Consider the following 16,376-nt stretch of genomic DNA (forward strand, 5'->3'; position numbering starts at 1 on the left):
GAACTAGGGCCCTGCTCCATCCTGTGGCTTTCTTTTCACGCAAACTATCAGCAGCCGAGAAAAATTACAATGTCGGAGACCGGGAATGGTTAGCAATTAAATCTGCACTAGAAGAATGGCGCTATTTGTTAGAAGGAGCTTCTCATCCAGTTTTAATATTCACCGATCACAAGAACCTGGAGTATTTAAGATCTGCAAAAAGACTAAAGCCGAGACAAGCCAGATGGGCACTCTTCTCCCGGTTCACTTTCCATGTAACTTATCGCCCAGGTTCTAAGAACGTAGATGCAGATGCCTTGTCACGGATGTTCCACAAATCTCTCCTCCAGACACCATTCACGCTCCTGGGAATTTCCTTCTGCTTCAGGAAAATCTTCTTTCCCGACTTAGACAAGCCTCCATGGGACAAAAACCTTTTCCAGAACCAGAACTACAAGCCAGAGATGGGTTACTGTGGTATAAAGACAAGATCTACATTCCCGAGGCCCTGTGGGTATCCGTCTTAGAACTATGTCATGACCACGCACTCGCCGGGCATTTTGGTATCACTAGAACCACTGACTTGGTACAACGTACTTTTTGGTGGCCTCAGTTACGGGAGGATTGCAAGAAATTTGTGAACACCTGCACTACGTGCATCAGGAGTAAGAGCTGTAGGACCAAGGCCTAGGGCCTACTTAAACCTCTGCCTGTTCCGGACAGGCCATGGAGAATGATGTCCCTAGACTTCATTGTTGAGTTGCCTCCAGCAGACGATCATACCACTATCTTTGTGGTAGTTGATCGTCTGTCGAAGATGGCACACTTCATTCCCATGAAGGGTACCCCCTCAGCCTCTGAAACTGCACAGGTATTCATCAGGGAAATCATTAGGCTCCATGGGGTACCAGCCAATATAGTTTTGGATCGAGGGGTACAGTTCACCTCTCGATTCTGGAGGTCCCTCTGCAGAGCTTTGAATATTGAACTGTCTTTCTCATCCGCCTATCACCCTCAGTCCAATGGGCAGACTGAGAGGACGAACCAAACCCTTGAACAATATTTACGCTGTTTTTCCTCTTTTGCACAAGATGATTGGATCTCCCTGCTTCCAGTAGCTGAGTTCGCTTACAACAATTCTCTCCATTCCGCCACCAAACAGATGCCCTTTTTCGCCAATTACGGCTTCCACCCTTCGTTTCTACCCAACTCTCTTCCCGAATGCACAGTGCCAGCGGTTCAGGAAAAGATAAATTTTTTCTCAATCAACAACCAACTTCTGCAAGAAACGATGACTAGAACTCAGGAGCACAACAAGACAACCTTCGACAAAAAGAGACGAGGGGAGTTAGTACTGGTACCCGGTGATTTGGTGTGGTTATCCACGGTGAACTTGAAGATATCGTGCCCTTCACGGAAACTAGGTCCCAAATTTTTAGGACCCTTTCCAGTTAAAAGGAAGATTAACGAAGTTGACTTCGAATTAGAACTTCCAGACTCACTAAAGGTCCATCCGGTATTCCATGTGTCCTTATTGAAACCTTTCACTCCCAATCCATTTCCTAACCGGAGTACCACTCCTCCTGATCCGATCTTGGTGAAGAAGAATTTGAAGTAGAAGTCATCCTAAATTTCAGAAGAAGAAACCAGAACCAGTTCTTAATTAAATGGAAAGGGTATGGTCCCGAAGAGAACTCCTGGGAGCCCGAGGACAACATTCATGCAAAGAGTCTGATTCAATCCTTTAAAAGGGCCCATCCGGAAAAATTTGCCCGAAGGGCCATCCAGAGGCTGCCCTTTGGGAGGGGGCAATGTCATGGAAGTTTTATGAAGAATCTGAACCCCAGGTCTTCTGACTTGCGGCCGCGGGCGTCACCGCGGGTGCGCGGGAGCATGGGCATGTGCGCGCGCCCGTGTTGGCGCCAAACAGGCTATTTAAACCTGTCTATTACTGACGGTCTCCGCTGTCTGCTCTACAGCGTTGTATACCTGTGAATCTGGTAGTACTCATCTCTGATTTGACCCGGCCTGCCTGTGACCCACCTGTTATCTGCCTGCACCATCCCCGGCTTGTTGTGACAATTCTCCTGCCTGTTCCTTTGTGCCTCGCTTCCAGTCTGATACCTGACCCGGCCTGTTTGACAATCCATCTGCTAAGGTGATCCTGCTTTACTGAACTGTTTCATCTGCTGTAAGTTATCTGCTAAAGCTTAACCAGTTTACTGAACTGATCCATCTGCTGTGGTTACCTGCTTTACTGAACTGATCCATCTGCTGTAGTTACTTGCTAAAGCTTAACCAGTTTACTGAACTGATCCATCTGCTGTAGTTACCTGCTAAAGCTGAACTGATCCATCTGCTGTTGTTACCTGCTAAAGCTTAACCAGTTTACTGAACTGATCCATCTGCTGTAGTTACCTGCTTTTCTGAACTATTCCACCTGCTGTTGTGATCCAGTCTGCTGTGTTGATTCTGTCCGCCCAGCTTCTCCAGTCTGCAAAGCGGAATCCCCACCTATTCATCCCTTCCCATCTGTTGATCCTGCCAGGCACCTGTACCCCTCCTTAATCCTGTGTTCCCTGTTACCTTACCAGGAAAACGGTAGTGGGAGTCGTAAGGGAGGCCTCTCTCCGCAATTCAGGCTCAATACCACAAGGTACGTGACATTCCCCCTTTGTAAGCATTCCTGGTCTCTGAGTCCTGGCAGGGGGCTACGCTGGGTGGTAGGTGCTCTGCTCCTTTTCCCCTGTTTTTAGGCCTTTTTTTGGGTATCTGTGTGTCACCATGTGGGACTGGCCGCCGCGGGAACCACGCCCATTTTTCGGTGGCCACGGCCATTTTCTTGTAGCCACAGCCAGTTTCTTAACTGTGGCCATTTTCTTGAGGTCTGGAGGCAATTTTCCCGGTACTCTCAGTAGTTTTTTTGCTGAGGGGGCCGACGGCCATTTTCTAGTAGCCTAAGTTTTGTTTTACTCTAGTGCTGGGCGGCTGGTTCAGTCTGGAACAGTGCAAAACTGACAGAGAACACCTCGTGGCTGGCACGGGGAGAGCGGATGTTGGCAGCACAGTGTGGTGAGTCCTACGGGGGGCCCCTCAGTCTGTGGCAGCTAGAAAGGTGGGCATTTTGTGTCTTGCCTTAGGTCCCGAGTGGTGACAGGCGAGAGTGAGTCAGCATTGCGTCAGAAGCCAGACATCCCTGTTATTGCAACCGGTTCCCCTGCACCTGTGGTGCCTATGGACATGCTGTCGGCAGACCTGGAGTCCTTTGTTGCTAGGGTGGAAGCAGCATGCGGGTGCAATGGGGGTAAAAAACGCCCCCCTCCCCCCACCGTCTTCTGGGGAAAGCTTTGATTCAGACTCGGGCCCCGCTGTGACAGGTGGCCCCTGTTCTGACATTTCAGAGGATGCGGACCAAGACTGTTAGGACAGCGAGGATGACTCCGTGTCCAGGTCAGCGCAGGAAAAGGCGCTAGCGGGAGAAGTTATCACAGTGGTGCGGGATACCCTAAAGATAGAGGATACGGCGGGGGGCATCTGCAGAGGTGTCGGTACCTTTCCCACAAGCCGGCCCGCACTGCTAAGGTGTTTCCCTACCTAACTTATTTCGATATGTTTATTTACAAGGAGTGGGGAAGCCTGCAGCGGACCTTTTCAGTCCCGAGACGGATGACGGTGTGTTAGCCCTTTGAGGAGAGTTTCCTGAAAAAATGGATATCTCCTCCAGTCAACGACTGGAGGAGATAAACCCCCCCCCCCCCCCCCGGTATCCATATTAAATAATGTAACCATGATTCCGGTGGAAGGAACCACTGCCTTCAAGGTCCCGGCCGTCAGAAGGGTCGAGGCGGTTGCACGGTCCATGTTTACGGTGGTGGGGTTAGCATTGCGGCCAGTGCTAGCCACGGCCCTGTTGTCACAGACGCTTACTGAATGGGCTAAGTTGTCTCAGCGTGAGTTGGAGAAGCAACAGGTTTCCCGAGTCTGCACAGACCAGTTGGTGCAGGCAGGGCCTGAAATAGGTCTGTGATGGGGCCCTAGATATGGCCCCTCTGCTTTCTAGAGCCTCAGTATCAGTGGTGGTGCTAAGTCACCTCATTTGGCTTAAATGCTGGTCTGCGAACCAAACTTCTAAGAAAGCGCTGGCAGATTTGCCCTTCCAGGGGGAGAGGCTATTTGGAGTCTCGCTGGATGACATTATTAAGAATGTTACTGGGGGGAAGAGTACTTTGCTCCCACAACCACAGAGCGAATCGGTTCGCTCTGTGGTCGCTGCACTCTATTAGGGGGATTTCTTGGTGTCTTTGGACATCAAGGATGCATACTTGTATGTCCCCATATGTGTCAGGCATCAGAGGTTCCTACGATTTGCGGTTGGGGACGAGCACTATCAATTTGTAGCTCTCCCTTTTGGCCTAGCGATGGCACCAAGGGTCTTCACCAAGGTGCTAGCCCCAATTCCAGCATTGCTAAGACAATGTAGGATCGCAATCGTGGGTTACCTGGGCGACCTTCTCCTGAGAGCAGCTTCCGCCTCAGAATTAAAGGAAGATGTGGCGATCACCATACAAATTACGATGTGAAGGCGCCACGACACCCAAAGAACCATTTTTCCACACCCGTTACAGAAGTAGAAATCCAAAGTTTGTGGTAGAGACACCAGAATTTATCCAAAAAACTCTAATCTTGTTCCCGGTGTACTTCATTTTGGCTTCATCATACAGACTGGCTCCCCAAACTGTTGCTTACAAAATAAAGAAAGCTTGCAGGGAAAATGTCATTTTTTTGGGCTTTATAAATGCAATTATTACTGCAGCAGCTTCTAAACACAGTACATATGCCATGTTACAGTTGGACAAACCCCCCCCCAGGCACTATATTAACCACTTCAGCCCCGGACCAATAAACACCTTAAGGACCAGAGGTCTTTTTCCAATTTCGCACTGCGCTGCTTTAACTGGTAATTGCAATATTGCACCCAAACGAAATTTGCGTCCTTTTCTTCTCACAAATAGAGCTTTCTTTTGATGGTATTTGATTGCCTCTGCGATGATTATTTTTTGCGATATAAATGGAAAAAGAGTGAAAATTTTGAAAAAAAATGATATTTTCTTCTTTTTGTTATAAGAAAAATTGAATAAACTAAATTTTAGTCATACATTGAGGGCAAAATGTATTCAGCCACATGTCTTTAGTAAAAAAAAACGTACATTTTCTGGAATTTACACAGCTTTTAATTTATGACTGCCTATCTCATTTCTTGAGGTGCTAAAATGGCAGGGCAGTACAAACCCCCCCCAAATGACCCCATTTTGGAAAGTAGACACCCCAAGGAAATTGCTGATGGGTATGTTGAGCCCATTGAATATTTTTTTTTTTGTCCTAAGGGATTGAATAATGACAAAAAAAATAAAAAATTTTACAAAAAGTTGTCACTAAATGATATATTGCTCACACATGCCATGGTTATATGTGGAATTGCACCCCAAAATATATTCCGCTACTTCTTCCGAGTATGGGGATACCACATGTGTGGGACTTTTTGGGAGTCTAGTCGCGCACGGCACCCCAAAAACCAATCACCACCTTCAGGATTTCTAAGGGTGCAAATTTTTGATTTCACTCCTCACTACCTATCACAGTTTCGAAGGCCATAAAATGCCAAAATAGCACAAAACCCCCCAAAATGACCCCATTTTGGAAAGTAGACACCCCAAGCTATTTACTGAGAGGCATGTTTAGTCCATGGAATATTTTATATTTTGCCACAAGTTGCGGGAATATTACAAACTTTATTTTTTTGCACAAAGTTCTCACTAAATGATATATTGCTCACACATGCTATGGGCATAAGTCAAATTACACCCCAAAATAAATTCTGCTGCTTCTCCCGAGTACGGGGATACCACATGTGGGGGACTTTTTGGGAGCCTAGACACGTACGGGACCCCCAAGCACTGCCTTCCGGATTTAAATATAAAATGCTACCAAAAAAACTGTTAGCGATCGCAGGGATCAGGCCTGACTCTGCGATCGCTGCAGTTATGTGTTTAGTGTTTTGTAAGTGACAGTGATCGATCGATACTGCACTTGGGTGGGCTGGGCAGAGGGGCAAAACGCAGGTGCTAGCAGGTATCTGGGCTGATCCCGCTAACAATGCGTTTTTTTGGAACCCTAAACTGCTGGGGACGCTAGTATAGATCTGATCAGATCAGATATTGATCTGTTCAGATTCTATACCATTGCGGGAGGTTTATGCTTTGCATGTGGGTGTTAGCGGTACTGGCACTAACCTAGCGCTGCCTGGGGCGACGCAGACCCTGACCCTAAAACCTAATTGATATCACCCGCTGGGTGATCAGGGGGTTAAACCTTTATTGGGTAATAAATGGTGGGTGCCCTGATGCTATAAAAAGCAAACTAACCAGAGTCACCCGTAACACTTATACGGTGATCAGTGGTGAAAGGGTTAACTAGGGGCAATCAGGGGGTTCAAATTATTATTAGGTAGTATATGGGGGTCCCTGGCGCTATATAAAAACCTGACGGGGAACCTAAATAATTAACTGGCTAACCAGCGTCACCAGTGACACTTATACTGTGATCGCTGGTGAAAGGGTTAACTAGGGGCAATCAGGGGGTTAAAACCATTATTGGGTAGTATATCGGGGTACCTAGCGCTATAAAAACCTGGCGGTGAACCTAAAAAAATAACTAGCTACCTAGCGGCACTAGTGACACTAATGCAGCGATCAGAAAAACGATCGCTTAGTGACACTGGCAAAAGGGGGTGAAAGGGTTAACTAGGGGCAATCAGGGGGTTAAAACCATTATTGGGTAGTATATTGGGGTACCTAGCGCTATAAAAACCTGACGGTTAACCTAAAAAAAAAACTAGCTACCTAGCGACACTAATGCAGCGATCAGAAAAATGATCGCTTAGTGACACTGTCAAAAGGGGGTGAAAGGGTTAACTAGGGGCAATCAGGGGGTTAAAACCTTTATTGGGTAGTATATCGGGGTACCTAGCGCTATAAAAACCTGGCGGTGAACCTAAAAAAATAACTAGCTACTTAGCGACAGTAGCGACACTAATGCAGCGATCAGAAAAATGATCGCTTAGTGACACTGGCAAAAGGGGGTGAAAGGGTTAACTCTAGGGGCAATCAGGGGGTTAAACCTTTATTGGGGGGGGGGTAGGGGGCTACCCTGGACCTAACACTAACTGCCCTGACAGTTTTTACTGTTACAACTGACACTGAATGCAGTGATCAGTAAATAAATGATCAATGCAATCAGTGACACTGTGACTGGGGGAGGGGTGGTTGTGTACCTATGTGTTAGAGTAGTGTTTTGGTGCACTTACTTTTAGTCTTCTGCTCGTAGTCCGGTCAAAAAGACCGCCCCGAGGAGAATGACATCACTTCCTCCTTCCTGTGTATACAATACACAGTGGGAGGAAGCTTCTCATGGGCCTGGAGCGATCCAGAGGGGGTGGCCAGAAACGGCCATCCCCTCATCACAGATTGCTCCTGAAGCGAACCGGACCGCCGTATCCAGCGGGAGGGGGTCCGATCGGACCCCCCACCCGCTGGAAGGCAGGCACGTACATGTACGTGCTTGTGCCTGCCTGTGCCATTGCGATGACGTACAATGGCAATACGGCGGTCCTTAAGTGGTTAAAAGGAATTTTTCATTTTTATACTTTTAATTTAAGCATCAATAAATCTTCTCATTTAAAAATTACGTTTTTTACAAACTTCTTTTTCATTGATACGTGTCTCCCAGGGCAGTAACCGGATCCCATAACCATTGTATGCCCAATTACTTGCATATAAGCCTTCAAAATGGGCACTTTTGATTTTCATGTTCAGGCCCCATAGACTTCAATGGTGATCGTTATTCGGTTCGGAACTTGCCCCCTTTTTTCTAAAGTTGTGGTGCAAAACGAACAGGGGGTAGTTTGGCTCATCCCTAGTTGAGAGTACTGAAAGCTGAAAATTGCCCGGGTTAGGGGGTATAAGTGCCCAGTGGACAAGTGGTTAAACATAGTACATATAGAAAAGGAAGGGTGGTGCTGCACTGTAAGGACACTAATAACTAGGTGCAAAATGCTTAAATTTAAAGTGCAAGTGTTAGAGTAATACCGTGCATATAATCCACATTAAATGAAATTGAGAAAAGGAATCACAACCATGATGAACACATATAAAGTGAATCAATGAAAATCATGATGTGCAAAAAAATTAATATTTAAAACAGTTCAATAAATACAAAACAATAAAATGAATGTCCAATGTGCCAACTGAGGCACAGGTAAAATACAAAAGTGAATAAATGTCTGATTTACAGTCTAGCAAGCGTACATATTCGCCAGCACACCATGGATCGACAAATTTTCTTCCAAAAGGTTTAATGAAGAGAATCACATCACAAAGGAAAAGTACAACGTTTCAGAGCCACGCAGGACCCCTTTGTCAGGCATGTAATATAGTGTAACAGTGTCAAAAGCAGAATATATATATATCAACCACCAATCAAAACGTGAAAAAAAGAAAAAAATGGTTACACCCCCTCCCTGTGACATCAAATGACATCAGAATACCGCCAGAAAACTTTAAAAATACTATGCACAAAATTAACTTACTGTGGACAGGGGTACTAGATGCTAAAGATCCCATAATGTCAACCGCCTGTTTAACGTCATCATACTAACATTAGAGCAGGTACACTGGCGAACAATGTCCGAGCAGTACACAATAGACATGTGCACACTGAAATATATTTTGTTTTGGAATTTCGTTTTCGTTCGAAAAATAAGTTTATTTAGTTACTGACGAAATTCGTTTTTATTTATTTAGTTTTTTGTTAAATTGCATTTGTCCGAAAATCCAAATGAATTAAGGTCAAATCTGTCATTGAAGGCTTATGGTGTCTGTCGAATGTTTAAAGAGGATTCGACGGAGCAGCTAAACTCACTGTATGATGCTGCAATCATACATTTCCGGTCGAATATTTTGACTACAAGCTATAGTAGGATTCTAATGTTGTACATCTTCTATGTGTTTTTTTTTTAAGGCTATTTGCTTTGCACTCAGGTCATGTTAGCATTAGCATTAACCACTTGACCACTGGGCACTTAAACACCCTTAATAACCAGACCAATTTTCAGCTTTCGGTGCTCTCACATTTTGAATGACAATTACTCAGTCATGCAACACTGGACCTATATGAAATTTTTGTCCTTTTTTTCACACAAATGGAGCTTTCTTTTGGTGGTATTTAATCACCGCTGGGTTTTTTATTTTTTGTGCTATAAAAGAAAAAATACAGAAAATTCTGTAAAAAAATAAATTTTTCTTTGTTTCTGTTATAAAATTTAGCAGATTAGTAATTTTTTCTTCATAAATTTTGGCCAAAATTTATACTACTACATATCTTTGGTAAAAATAAGTACAAATTGGTGGATATTATTTGGTCTTTGTGAAAGTTATAGAGTCCACAAGCTATGGTGCCAATATCTGAAAATTGATCACACCTGAAGTACTGACGGCCTATTTCAATTCTTGAGACCCTAACATGCCAGAAAAGTACAAATACCCCCCAAATGACCCCTTTTTGGAAAGAAGACATTACAAGGTATTTAGTAAGAGGCATGATGATTTTTTTGAAGTTGTCATTTTTTCCCACAATTCTTTGCAAAATCAAGATTTTTTTTTTACTTTTTTTTTTCACAAAATTGTCATATTATCAGTTTATTTCTCACACAGCATATGCATACCACAAATTACACCCCAAAACACATTCTGCTATTACTCCTGAGTACGGCGATACCACATGTGTGAGACTTTTACACAGTGTGGCCACATACAGAGGCCTAACAAGCAGGGAGCGCCATCAGGCGTTCTGGAGCACCCAGGGCAATTCTGACATTTCTCTCCTACATGTAAAAATCATCATTTATTTGTTAGAAAATTACATAGAACCCCAAAACATTATATATTTTTTTTTAGCAAACACCCTGGAGAATACAATGGTGGTCATTGCAACTTTTTGTCTCGCACGGTATTTGCGCAGCAATTTTTCGAATGCTTTTTTTTGGGAAAAAAACAGTTTTCTGCTTAAAAAAAAAAAACACAGTAAAGTTACCCCAATTTTTGCATAATGTGAAAGATGAAGTTACACTGAGTAAATCGATACCCAACATATCACTCTTCAAAATTGCACAGGCTCGTGGAATGGCGCCAAACGTCGCTACTTAAAAATCCCCATAGGCGACGATTTTTTTTTTTTTACTGGTTATATGTTTTGAGTTACAGAGGAGGTCTATGGCTAGAATTATTGCTCTCGCTCTAACGTTCGCAGCGATACCTCACATGTGTGGTTTGAACACCGTTTTCATATGTGGGCGGGACTTACGCATGCGTTCGCTTCTGCATGCGAGCACATGGGGACAGGGGCGCTTTAAAAAAAAAAAATGTATTGTTCATTTTACTTTATTTATTTTAGTTTGACATTTTTTTCCCCAAAAATAAATTTTTTGATCACTTTTATTCCTATTACAAGGAATGTAAACATCCCTTGTAATAGGAATATGGCATGACAGGTCCTCTTTACAGTGAGATATGGGGTCAATAAGACCCCACATCTCACCTCTAAGCTGGGAGGCCTGAAAAAAAAAAAAAAAGATTCTGGATTTGATCGTATTGGCGAGTCGGTAGAAGCACCGGAGGGGGGGGGGGGGTGTCTATGGCTGGGTATTGCAGGGTATCACCGACTATGGCTGGGTATCTCAGAGTATGGCGTTGCAGAGTATTGCGTTGCAGAGCATTGCAGGATATTGGAGGGTGTTGCAGAGCATTGCAGAGTGTTGCACGGTATTGGCGAGTGTTGCAGGGTATTGGTGGGTGTTGCAGAGCATTGCAGAGTGTTGCAGAGCATTGCAGAGTGTTGCAGAGCATTGCAGGGTATTGGCGGGTGTTGCAGGGTATTGGCGGGTGTTGCAGAGTGTTGCAGGGTGTTGCAGGGTGTTGCAGGGTATTGCAGGGTGTTGCAGAGTGTTGCAGGATAATGCAGAGTGTTGCAGGGTAATGCAGAGTGTTTCAGGGTAATGCAGAGTGTTGCAGGGTAATGCAGAGTGTTGCAGAGTGTTGCAGAGTGTTGCAGAGTGTTGCAGGGTGTTGCAGGGTGTTGCAGGGTGTTGCAGGGTGTTGCAGGGTATTGCAGAGTAATGGCAGGGTATTACAGAGTATTGTCAGGGAATTGAGGGGTTAATTTTCGGTGAGCAGCGATGTGGGCACTCCCCCCCCCTCCTGAACCGTACCAGGCCACATGCCCTCAACATTGGGAGGAAGCTTTGGGGTCCCACGCCCGGAGACCCCCACAACCACCGGCCAGGGTTGTGGGGATGGGACCCCAAAGCATCCTCCCAATGTTGAGGGCATGTGGCCTGGTACGGCTCAGGATGGGGGGTGCTCTCTCGTCCGCCCCTCTTTTCCTGTGGCCTGCCAGGTTGCGTGCTCGCATAAGGGTCTGGTATGGATTTTGAGGGGGACCCCCACACCATTTTTTTTGGGTTCCCCTTAAAATCCATGCCAGACCTGAAGGGCCTGGTATGGATTTTGAGGGGGGCCCTCCATGCCATTTTTTGGGGGGCGCGGGATTCCCCTTAATATCCATACCAGACCTGAAGGGCCTGGTCTTCTCTTGAAGGGGAACCCATGCCGTTTTTTTTTTTAAATTAAAGTTGCCTGGCCTGGGGGCGACTGAAAGTCGTGTTGTAAGTCGCCCTCAAGTCGCACTGTGATTCACACTCAAGTCGTGTCCAAGTTGCCTCCCAAAGTCACGCTGGAAGTTGTGTTGCCCCTGTGTGAATGGACTGTTAATGATACAAGTTCAATAGACACAGATTGTTATTGTCAGAGTCACGTCGAATCTCCTATTCTATATCGAACTGTGTCACAACGAAAATGAAAATAAAGCATTTATTTATGTCGGATCTTTAGTTTTTCAGATTCTGTGCTTTCGTTATCGTTTGGAACAAAAATGCATTCAGACGAAAGCAAATGCACATGTCTAGTACACAATACCGCTAGGACCCAGTTGTACTGTTTACCATCGGAGGCTCTGGCCCCCCATCGGCGGCTCTGGCTCCCCATTCACACCTGAGACCTTGTAACACTAATGAGTCACATGACTGGGCCCAATTTGGGGTGTACTCACTTTTGTTGACAGCGGTTTAGACATTAATGGCTGTGTTAATAGGTAATAAATATTCCCACGCTACTATGGAAAAATAAATGAACATTTAAAGGTGCTGCAAACACCGTGAAGGTCAAACACTACCCACAAAAGAGTATAAAAAGGGTATAAATAAAATCAATGGTTGGTGTTGCGCTCCCAAATAAATTAAAACAGTAGTATAATGCAATAGATATGAAAATGGTGATTAAATGTAATAAATGTAAAAATCATAAGTTGTGGTAACTTCAAATGCGTCAATAAATAAAAGTGCACTTTTGAATCAGATAAAGTGCAAATAATGCAATAAATACAGTGTAGTAACTCACTTTTGTGAGATACTGAATATGTACAGTAGTATCTTAGGGGCCATTTACCGATAGGATCTGATTTGGAGATGAAAAAAATAAAATAGATAAGAAAAAAATGTCATCCAAAAAGAAACCAATGTATGTGGTTTAGACAACAAAGGTCCAAAAACATTTTGCGCCGATTGGAAACCATAAAGGAAATAACATCCCAGGTTCCTAAAGCAAAAAAGAAAAGAAAACAGAATAAAATAATATACACATATACTGTGGAGAAGCCCAAAGAGGGCAGAATAAACATGCCACAATAAAAGAGAAACCAAGAAGACCAAGAGCTTTGTTAATCACAAGGAATAGGAGAGACCAAATACTCACCAGTATAGCTATGAGAGGAGCAATCCACCAGCATGGTGGTCAGGCCAGTATATGCCCTAAAATGGCAGTACCATGTGGAGATGGCGTGGGGCCGCCTTAAAAAGGCTGTGAAACAAGAAGCCTCCTGTTCCCTATGCCCTGCACCACCGCCGGAAGTGACATCAATGTGAACCCGAAGAGAACCGGAAATGACGTGGTGACAACACCATTGTAAATCGGACAGGGACAGCAAGCCACACCAGACAACAAAATATGCATTGTTGCCCTATCGCTTGATGCATTAAGCAAAGAGGGACAACATGAAGACTTTACATATGCCCACACTGTTCCAAACACAAAAAAGAGGGGGGGGGGTTAAGAGAAGGAGGGGAAGGGGAGGGGGAAAGACAAACCATCATGTGAGGCATGGCTTATCAAATTCAATACACCCAGACTGGAATTAGCAGTGAGTAAAATTCCATAATAGCATTCAGATCTATATTTTCATATGAAACTGTCATTGCCTTCTATCGAGAACATCTCTAAAAGGAGAGGAAAGGGTGGGGTAGATAGAGAAAAAAAGAGCAGAAACTACACCATGCTATATACATTAAGTATCCAGTCATGAGGCAAAATTCATGTTCTCATTCAACCCTTGTTCGGAACATGCATTTAAATTAAAGATCCACCTGCATTCACATTGCAGGTTGGTTCTATCAAATTTCTCACCTCGCAGATGCGAGTGGACCAGTTGCAGAGCAAAAAACTGACGCCCATCAAATTCATGACCCATGAGATTGGGCAAAATGGCGAGCCACAGGGTCCTCCAAGTCACCTCCTCTTGTATATTTAATGTAATCACATATACCCTGCCAATAGCGACCACTGGTTTTCCCTACGTTAAAAGCTTGACAGCGGCATTTCATGATGTAGACTATGCCAACTGTCTGACATGACACAAAATGTTAGGGGCAAAAAATGCTTACCACTAGGTAGAGTCTGGAAAGATCCATTTGCTATAAATGAGCAATATTCACAATTGCCACAAAGAAACGTACCTAAAGAGAGTTTATTACATGGATCTTTTCTGCCTCCACTCAGATACTTACTAGTTTTTTACGAGATCCTTAACCACTTCAGCTCTGGAAGGATTTACCCCCTTCCTGACCAGAACGTTTTTTGCGATTCGGCCGTGCGACGTGGCTCCCAAACAAAATTGGCATCCTTTTTCCCCACAAAAAGATCGTTCTTTTGATGGTATTTGATCACCCCTGTGGTTTTTATTTTTTGTGCTATAAACAAAAAAGAGAGACAATTTTGAAAAAAAAAACGCATTATTTTTTACTTTTTGCTATAATAAATATACCCCAAAAATATATAAAAAACATTTTCTTCCCTCAGTTTAGGCCGATATGTATTCTTCTACATATTTTTGTTAAAATTTTTTTGCAATAAGCGTTTGGTTTGCGCAAAAGTTATAGCGTCTACAAAATAGGGGATAGTTTTATGGCATTTTTATTAATATTTTTTTTTATACTAGTAATGGCGTCGATCAGCGATTTTTTTTTATTTAATTTTTTTTTTTTTTTATTGCGACTGTGACATTTTGGCGGACACATTGGACAATTTTGACACATTTTTGGGACCATTGGGGTTAATACAGCATTCGATGCTATAAAATTGCATTGATTACTGTAAAAATTTCACTGGCAGTGAAGGGGTTAACCACTAGGTGGCAGTGTAGGGGTTAAGTGTTTTCTTAGGGGCGTGTTTCTAACTGTATGGGGGCGTAGCTGTGTGTGACACCACACTGATCGCTGCCCCCGACAGGGAGCAGATGATCACTGTCCTGTTATTAGGCAGAACGGGGAGATGCTGTTTACATCGGCATCTCCCCGTTCTTGAGCTCCGTGACACGATCGTGGGTATCCCCACAGCGATCAAGTCCGCGGGACCCGCGACCATGGTCAAGGAGCTCTAGGCGGGAAATTCAAAGTAACGTACCGGTACGTTACTTTGCCCAGCCGTGCCATTCTGCTGACGTATATGTACAGGAGCCGGTCGGGAACCGGTAAATGGATTGGTTAGATCTATGGGTAATAGTAGGTTTAGGGTCTATGACTAATTTTTTCAGTATGTCATCTTCCGCAAGAATGTGCCAATGCTTGTTAAGGATTCTTTGAACTTGTTCAGCTTGGGCATTGAATTTTGTAATAAATCTGGTCCTATTTGGCGGGCACACTTTTTCCCCCCCTGAAACCAGAGGAAATTGTGTGGACTATCCTTTGCTCTTTTGTATGCATGTCTAACACATTTTAAACTATAGCCTCTATTTAGGAACCTTTTGACATAAATATTGTGCTTCTAGTTCAAAAGTGTCAGGTTCCATACAGTTTCTACGAATTCTATAGTAGTGTCCAAGCGGGATACCCTGAATAACATGTCTGGGATGGTTACTCCATGCATCTTTTCCTTTATAGTTCCCAATCGGTACCAAATGTTTTTGGACCTTTGGTGTCTAAACCACATACAGTGCCCTGAAAAAGTATTCACACCCCTTGAAATTTTCCAAATTTTGTCATGTTGCAACCAAAAATGAACTGTATTTTATTGGGATTTTATGTGATAGACCTATTCAAAGTAGCTCCTAATTGTGAAGTGGAAGGAAAATGATAAATAGTTTTTACTTTTTTTTTACAAATAAATATCTGAAAAGTGGGGCGTGCATTTGTATTCAGCACCCTTTACTCTGATACATCTAACTAAAATCTAGTGGAACCAATTGCCTTCAGAAGTCACCTAATTAGTAAATAGAGTCCACCTGTGTGTAATTTAATCTCAGTATAAATACATCTGTTCTGTGAAGCCCTCCGTGGTTTGTTAGAGAACCTTAGTAAACAGCATCATGAAGGTTAAGGAACTAGACGTGCACAACAAAAAATTTTGTTTTGTTTAGTTTCCGTGGATTCGTAACAATTCATAATTTCGTAAGATGCGAGTTTTCATATTCAGACTCGTTCGTATTTTCATAAGAGTTTTACTTTTGTTGATACTGAATGATTCATAATTCTGTCTAATTTTCTTTGATTCAAAATTCGTAATTTTGTTAGATAATAATTTTAGTTTATTCAGTACACTACTTGCAATTTAATAATTGTTACTTTTGTGAGATTGCCTTTTCCGTTGATTCATACTTTTATAACATTGTTTTGTTTTCCTTGTTTCGTAATCAGAACACATTTCATAATTTTACATAATGTAAATGTACTAATGTCTACTACCATGCTTCGAATGGATTCATACTTTCCTAAATACATCGCGGTCATTTGTAATGATTCACAATCTCGTATTTTAGTTTTGTTTTCAAGACTCGGCTATAGCCTCCGCCCCTGTATGCCATTTTGAGAGGGTGTACAGTGGTGTGGGGAGGGAGGAGCAGAGAGCAGAGAGTGGGATTGTGTTTTTTGTGTGGTTTGGTGGTTTTGTTGCAATTAGAAT

This window comes from Lithobates pipiens, unplaced genomic scaffold (assembly GCF_037356315.1).
Source record: "Lithobates pipiens isolate NorthernLeopardFrog02 unplaced genomic scaffold, aLitPip1_a1.2 Scaffold_13, whole genome shotgun sequence".
In the NCBI taxonomy this organism is placed as follows: Eukaryota; Metazoa; Chordata; class Amphibia; order Anura; family Ranidae; genus Lithobates; species Lithobates pipiens.